This window comes from Nannospalax galili, unplaced genomic scaffold, assembly GCF_000622305.1.
Source record: "Nannospalax galili isolate Female #2095 unplaced genomic scaffold, S.galili_v1.0 scaffold1313, whole genome shotgun sequence".
NCBI lineage: Eukaryota > Metazoa > Chordata > Mammalia > Rodentia > Spalacidae > Nannospalax > Nannospalax galili.
In genome coordinates this window covers 314,052-322,369 of record NW_008333275.1, presented here as the reverse complement: position 1 = coordinate 322,369, position 8,318 = coordinate 314,052, and positions in this window count along the sequence as shown.

Genomic DNA, 8,318 nt, shown 5'->3' with positions numbered 1-8,318 from the left:
CCAGACTGGTGAAACTAACCTTCTTTGATGTATAAAACCCATACTTAGAGGCCTTTACTAATCTGGTCAAAGGGATTTAAGGAACAGTTTTGTTCCTTGCCTTCCAAGGTCAACTAAGTCCCAGGGGCATATGGGGCATGTCCTGTAACCATGGTGAGTCACCTGTCCTCTTGTTCAGGGAGCTCATGGAGACCCCAGCAGAGGGACTCATACCAGTGTCCAGTCTGCAAAGATGAGGGTCAACACAGAGGAAACATTTCCTGCATGCTTCCAAGCGAAGCACTGGTCGAGGTGGACCCCTTGACTTGAACTAAGTCCCAGGGGCATATGGGGCATGTCCTGTAACCATGGTGAGTCACCTGTCCTCTTGTTCAGGGAGCTCATGGAGACCCCAGCAGAGGGACTCATACCACTGTCCAGTCTGCAAAGATGAGGGTCAACACAGAGGAAACATTTCCTGCATACTTCCAAGCGAAGCACTGGTCGAGGTGGACCCCTTGACTTATCTTCATGTAGATGGAACTGGTAAAAGGCCTAAGCAGCCAGGGGTTCCTCCCAAGCCCATGTGTCCCCTGCGGACCAGAGTCTCAACTGATCTTAAAGTAAAAGTAAATTGGTTTATTTGTGCCAAATGCCTGATTGTAAACACCCAAAAGGAAAAAATAACTAAAAATTATAGTGATCATCATATTTAAGAGTCTAAAGGATTGCCTTTCCCAGACATTAGACTTAAGTGCAAGTAAAATGTTATTTACACAATTATTTCTCAGTAATGATTTTGTTCTTAACAAGAAAATGATGCTCAGGTATAAGACTTTAAATCTTGGTTTCCAACACCGTAGTGCCCACCTGAGGCTAAGGGAGACAACCCACTATTCTAAAATTATGGCTAAATTTATTTTCTCTCCCTATCTAGAAGACAGATTCTAGCCACTCTAAAGTCTATCAAAGTGCCTGAAAACAAATGCTGAATTCATCACTCTTGAGTACAGACTTGGCTGCCAAAAGAAATACAAGGAGGAACTTAATACATGCGTGCTCTTGGAAGCCCTCACCAGGAAACTCTAATGGGCTTTTACTTGGACATTTAAAATTTGCCTTGTTCTGATTTTTTTCTGGTTCCCTGTCCAGAACGTATAATGCTAACTATTCTTGCCTTTACTTCTCCTTCACATCTCGGGGCATTGGTCAAGGACTTTCTTTTTTCCTTGCAGTTAAAATTTATGCAATTGGGAGACTTTTAGATAGACTCACTGAAGGGGTATCGAAATTGCCATGTTCTGTGTTCCTGTTCAGCATGGAAGAAGCCAGAAATCTGCATCCCGATTCCCCATGGGCAAACTGGGTGACCTCTTCAAAAGCAATAAAAATAAAAGGAAAAATTAATTAGACAGATTTAAAGTAAAGACCCCTAAAGAAAATGTCCATTTTCCTTCTGAACTGGGAGCTAGAAATTTCCTCAGATCTGCCAGTAAACTTATCCCTGAGAATAGAGATGCCAGAACCATCAGAAAGCAAATTGTTTGTCTTTTTTTATGCAAATCAGTGTGACATAGTTAGAAAAATGCAAGACAACTACTAAAGAGAATAAAGACCAGCAAAAGGAAAAATGAGTCTTTCTAAAATACCTGGAAAGTCCCCAGCTAGTCTCACTAATAGAACCAGTAGTCATGGTTCTGTTAGCTGAAGGATCCAGGTCACACTGGCTCCATTTTTTTAGTATCCTCCATCTTGTCAGCCTTAAGTCTCTGTTTCTAGAAACTGTACATCTCCTTTGGCCCATACTGCAGGCTAAGATTAGTCAAGCCAGGACCCAGACATGCCTTGCTGAAACCAACTGAAATTCCTGACCATAAAACGCCATCCAGTGGCCGATAAGGGGACCCTACCATAAAAGGAGAAATTGAGACATTCCAGGTGGCTGACCATGACTATAACCAATGAAAATCTCCCCCCCTCATACAAGGAATTCAAAGTTATCCAATCAATTCAAAGGTCGCCCAGTTTGTGCAGGCTTTTATAGAGTACTCAATGAAAACCCCTGCTCATTGTTGGTCGGAGCTGGACTCCATTCATTAGCTCCTGGAATCTGTGCCAGACTGGTCATTCAAGAATTGGAATGCTTTTCAATAAAATCTTCTAAATTTCAAATTTTGGTGGGTGGTCTCCAATCATTCCTGAACTTTGGACCCAACATTATGGGGGCTCATCCCGGATTCAGGAATATTGGACAGACCCCCTTTTCTGGGAGGAGAGCTCATCTGCCACCGGCTTTGGTGAGTTTTCCTCTGCTTTCTGTTTCTGGTGTCTGGAAAATCTGGGGCTCACGGGAGACCAGGTGGACATGCTATTGGTCTCAGAGCTGGAGGAGTCTGGGGAATGCCCTGACTCCTCTCTTGGTGAGGGATGCAGGGGATATTCTGGCCTGGCCCCCTTTGGAAAAGGAGCAGTCTTCGACTGACTCCATGAGCTGCTGACTCTTTCCGCCAGCTCACACAGTGCTTCCTTCAGTTCTCTCTGCTTCCTTCATGCAGTTTCATTTTCGTTACTGTGTGATTCTCTTGTTTCTGTTTGCCATAATACCTTCTCTCCTCCTATTCGTCTTTGAGATCTTTCCCAAGACGGGTCAACAGGTTTCCTCTATGCCTCTTGACCTAGTCCTTGACCATTTCTCAGATTTCCGGAAGGCAGCTTCCACGATGTCTGTATTACATGTCAAGTTCGGCTGCCTGAGGACCTTCTGTTCCATTGAGTGGCCCTCCTTTAAAGTTGGCTGGCCCTTGGATTGATCTTTTGACTTACCTCTCATTTACAGGGTGCATGAGGTTGTCTTTGGCTCCCCAGGAAACCTGAACCAGATCCCCTATATCTTAGGCTGGCACTATCTTGTCACAGACACTCCCGAATGACTGAAACCTCACCTTCTTCCCCCAGGTTCAAAAGCACCAGTCAGTCTTCTCCCTTTGAAAGAAAAGGAACCCAAGGGGCCCTCAAAACCCCTGGTCTCCCCCCCCCGTCAGCCCCGGTGGAAGAGCTCCTCTTTCCGCCCCCCTTTTACTCTGGGTGCACCTCTGGGGGACCAACATCTGGAGGGCTCTCCACCCCCTGTAGCCTGACCATGATCCCAGCATCCCCCCCTCACAGGAGGAATCAGAGGACCTTCCATCTGCCTCCTTGGCCTCGGGCCTCACCTCTCCTGGCCTGAGCCCACTGCACACTCAATCTCAGGGAGGGGAAAGAATTATTCGCCAGCATAGCTTGTATCTAGGAATGAAGAGATCTGGAGAACTTTGCTTGGTATTACAGCTACTATGGTTGGTGAGAGACATGGGTTCCTTTGATTTGCTTTTCTATTTGGGGCCTATATATATCTGAGGGTACTTTCTCCTTTTATACCAAGTATAACTTAACTGGGGTGCTTTGTAAAAGTAAAAATGGTTGCTGTCTGAATTTAGTCTTTGACGTATGTGTATCCCACAGGGCCTATATCCTGGTGGGGGATGGGTTTGTTTTATTATGGGACTATGCTCACTAGCATGGCCATATGGCCTGGTTGCCATCATGGCTTCTGACTTCACCAAGAGGGAGGCAAACATATGACCTGGTCTCGACCTTGGTTAATGACATCATCAATCTGGATACAGTCACATGGCTTGGTTTCCATCTTGGACAACGATATATTCAAAATGGTGGTGACCTGTGTGACCTTGCTGCCATCTCAATTCACACACATAGCATGATTCAAAATGGCAGTACCCAAAAACCTACTGGTAACAGGGATACCTAGGAGTTCCCTGAAATACAGGCATTTAAACACATGTTTAAATACATTTAAATACATTTTTATTTCAGACTAAGGAAGTAATGCCAGATCTACACAATGGGAGTCTAGATTTTTCCCTGTTTCTAAAGGGTATTAGTTTAAATTTTAACTTCTTGTATGGTATATTTACTGGTTTTTAAAGAAGGATTTTAAGTTTGTGTTTGTCTTGTAAAAATTACCATGTACTTTTTGCATACACTCAACAACCTCTAGATATCTCTGAGAATTAGCTCATAACTGTTCATTACAGTGTGTCTTCTTAGAAGCTGGGCAGTGAGATGATTTTGGGTTTGTTTCCTTTGCAGTCTTTCTCCCTCTTTCTCATAGAAAACAAAAGACCACCCTGAACCTGAGCTGTTCCTGTCATAGATGGCCAGCCCTGCAGACTTGGCATGCTGGCTCCTCTGACCCTGGTTGCTGTGCTTTTGTGCTTTCACCTCTCATTCTAAATTCCTGCATTCTACTATGGGAAAGAGTTAACTGTAGACAGCTGTAATTGAATCATACTCATGAAAACTGTTTTCTTTACTTTTTAATGAAAACTCTTTAAGCATTAGCTTGACCATACTGTAACTTCTGGCTATGGCTAGTCTTGAGTGCAAATGAAATGTATGATTCTGTTTTCCATCACTTGTTGAGGCTGAAACTCAGAAATATTTACTGTATTAAAATATAAATGATAGTTTTGAAAGTGCTTTCTTCAAATTAAAGCCTTCATGTATAGCATCAATATGTATGGCTTTGTTCAGCACAGCTATTTTTAAGATGATATTCTCATATGTATAATATATTATATATGTGTGTATGAATGTATGGATGGGTGTTTATATGGATGTATATGTAAAGTACTGCTGGCTTTCAAGAGTTTCTTTTATATACATCTGATCAGAATTTTGTCAAGGTAATTAGTCTTGGTTTTGAAACTGGTTTGTTGTGACATTGTGTCTACCACAGTATTTATTGAATGAGACTGTTACGAATGTGTAGACTTCTGTTTAATACTAATGGAACAATTATTAAATAATTTACTAGATATCAAATTGACTTGTTAAACAAAGTAAAATATTTAAAAGGTTTTATGTTTTCTATAAGGTCTACCTGGGAACTTAAAGCACAGTGCATATATGGATAATGTTAACTCATTATACTTTCTTAATCCATGTACAGCACTCTCTGAGTCAAAGAACTGCCATCTTAATGATTTAAGCTTTGCCTACTTACAAAAGGTCATCACAACTGGACTTGCTGATGGTTCTATTCCTTCATTTAAATGGGAGATAAAAAGGGTCATTGGACCCTCACCTGAGTACCCAGCCATTCTTCCCAGCCAGCTGCATATAATCCTGCCCTAATTATAAATGGTCTCCTGAATTTAAAAGATACTGTAGTAATAAAAGATTTATATATAAAAATTAAAACAACAAAATATTTCCAGGATAAAAGGGATAATGAAATTCATTTTAAATAAATGAATTTTATTAAAGGTTTGAATAGGTTTATGGAGATACAGTGTTGTTAATTTTCAGTCCACTCCTGGCTTATACTACACACTGGGTTGGAGATTTATATTAAATGGGTACAAACAAGTTTTGGGTTACCTATGAGTACTGAAAGATGTCCTTTATGTTTACCCATAACAAGAATGATTTGACTCAAGAAAAACTAGGTCTACCTCCTTGAACCAGATGTATGCAATCTAGAAGAAAATAGTTTTGGTGAAATTTGGTCTGAATTCTGATTGTTTACTCCCTATCTGTAGGTATGTGATATGATGCCTCCTTTCCTTCTAAAAACTGTAAATAGAGGTATGGGAAAATGGAAAGGAAAGGAGACTGCTTCTGCTTATAATTCAGCCTTCATTTGAAACAGACTTAAGAAATCTTGTTTTAAGGCCCCTTTCCTGGGCTGTGCCTAGTTAACCTGTGATGATAAATCTCTTCCAGTCAATGTTTATTGAGAATGTTTGGGTTTTTTTCAAGCTTTATCTATATATTATATAGTAATTAAATGTACCAGGCTGGTGCAACTAATGTTCATGGATGGTTAATAACCATACTTAAAGGCCCATACTAATCTGGACAAAGGGGCTTAAGGGACAGTTTTGTTCCTTGCCCTGGAAGGTAGACAGTGTCCCAGGGGACTATGGGAATCTCTTGATATGTCCTGTAACTGTGGTGAGTTACCTGTCCTTTTGTTCAGGGAGGCCATGGAGACCACATAAGATGGACTTGAACCAGTGTCCAGTCTGCAAAGAGGAGGGCCAACATGTAGGAAACATTTCCTCCATGCTTCCAAGCAAAGCCCAGGTCAAGCAGGACCTCTTAACTTATCTTCACATAGATGGAACTGGTTAATGAAAGCCTGAGGATCCTAGCCACTCCAAGAGCTATCAAGATGCCTGAAAGCAAATCCTGAGTCCATCACTCTTGAGTCCAGCCTTGGCAGACAAAAGAAAAATGAGGAGGACCCTAATAGAGGTATAGTTTTGGAAGCTCTCATCAAGAAATTCCAATGGATATTTAAAATTTTCCCTGTTGTGAATTTTTTTCTGGTTCCCTAACACTTATAATGCTAACTATTCTTGCCTTTACTTCTCTGTCATATCTCCCAGTCATTGGTCTAGGTCCTTCTTTTTCTCTCTATAGTTAAGAGTTATGCAATTTGGGAGTCTTTTAGAAAGATCCACTGAAGAGGGTAACCCAATTGCCTCACCCTGCATCCCTGTTTAGCATGGAAGAAGCCAGAGCAGTCTGTATCCCAATTCCCTATTGGCAATTTGGGTAAGCCTCTTCAGAGGGTGATATGATAAGAATAGGAGATAGAAATTGGCTAGGCATCTAGGGTAAAAAGACCTCAAACAAAAGTAGCCAGTTTCTTTCTTGGCTAAAAGTCAAAATATCCTTGAACCTTTTAGCAAAGTACTCTGTCCCAAAGGCCAAAAACGTTAAAAGGATTTCGGAGCTCCTATCCCCAAAAGATTTTAGGGTTACCTCTTCAAAGTAATAAAATAAAAGGTAAAAATTAAACAATTTAAAAGTAAAGACTCCAAAAGAAAAATGACCAGTTTCTTTCACAACTGAAAGCTGGAAAATTCCTTGGGTATGCTAGTGAGTTTATCTCTAAAACTAAAGATGCCAAAACCATCAAAAGGAGGTATTCGTACTGTTTTTATGTAAATCACACCTACAGAGCTAAAAAAAGATACAAGGCATTTACTAGAAAACTTGCTGCTTTGGGTGAAAAATGTTGCTTTTATGTTAACCACTGGGTGTAATCAGACAGTCTCTGGCCTAGGTCCACAGATGCCTAAAAGAACAGGAAGATGCTAGGCTCCAGCAACAAAACTGGTATTAATCCTTATTCACAGGGTCCCCACGGTTAACTACCGTTATTACAGCACTGACAGGGCCCCTGATAATATTCTTGACTGCCCTTACATGTGGACCCTGTCTGATAAATGCCCTCCTCAGGTTCATATGGACCCAACTGCAGACCATCCAACTGATGGTCCTCCATACTCAGTACAAACCAGTGGCCCAGGAAGGCCCTTTGCCCCAGACAAATGCTTGCTAACTGAAAAACATATAATTTCTGTATAATTGCTTGCTTGCTATGGTTTAAAGATTTAACCCATGTTACAACTCAAGGGGGAGATGAACGATCCAGGTCACACTAGCTCCATTTATTTATCAGCCTCCATCTTGTCAGCCTTAAGTCTCTTCTCCTAGAAACTGTAAGTCCCCTTTGCCCCATACTGCGGGCTAAGATTAGGCAAACCCAGACATGCCTTGCTGAAACCAACCAAAATTCCTGACCATAAAAGAGCATCCGGTGGCTGACAGGGGACCCTACCATAAAAAGGAAAAATTGAGACATTCCAGGTGGCTGACCATAACTTTAACCAATGAAATTTCCCTCCATACAACGAATTCAGAGTTATCCAATCAATTCAAAGGTAGCCCAGTTTGCACGCGGCGGGGGGGAGGGTGTTTCAAGGGTACCCAATAAAAACTCCCGCTCATTGTTGGTCAGGACCAGACTCCATTCATTGACTCCTGGAGTCTGTGCCCAACTAGTCATTCAAGAATTGGAATGCTTTTCAATAAAATCTTCTAAATTTCAAGTTTAGGTGGGTGGTCTCCAATCATTCCTGAACCCCGGACCCAACATAGCAATCCTGTTAAAATCTTGGATAAAAAACTTACTAACTTTATCAAAAACAAGTAGAGGCCATCAGGTGCCAGGTAATTTGTCAAAAGTATCTTAAAACTCCTCTTAAATTGATAGGTAAAAATTTTGGTGGAGAGCCAGCGAATGGAGGCTGAGGCACCGAGGCACAGATAGAACTCTCAGCAGGATAGAGCTTTATTTCACACAGGACACATTTCCCCCGGGGAAGGGAAAAATGTCACCCATGGGTTGTGAACTAGGACTTATATACATGGGCTTCAGGGTACAGAAGAGAGGGAGTTGGAGAAAAATCAAGCAGGGGGAA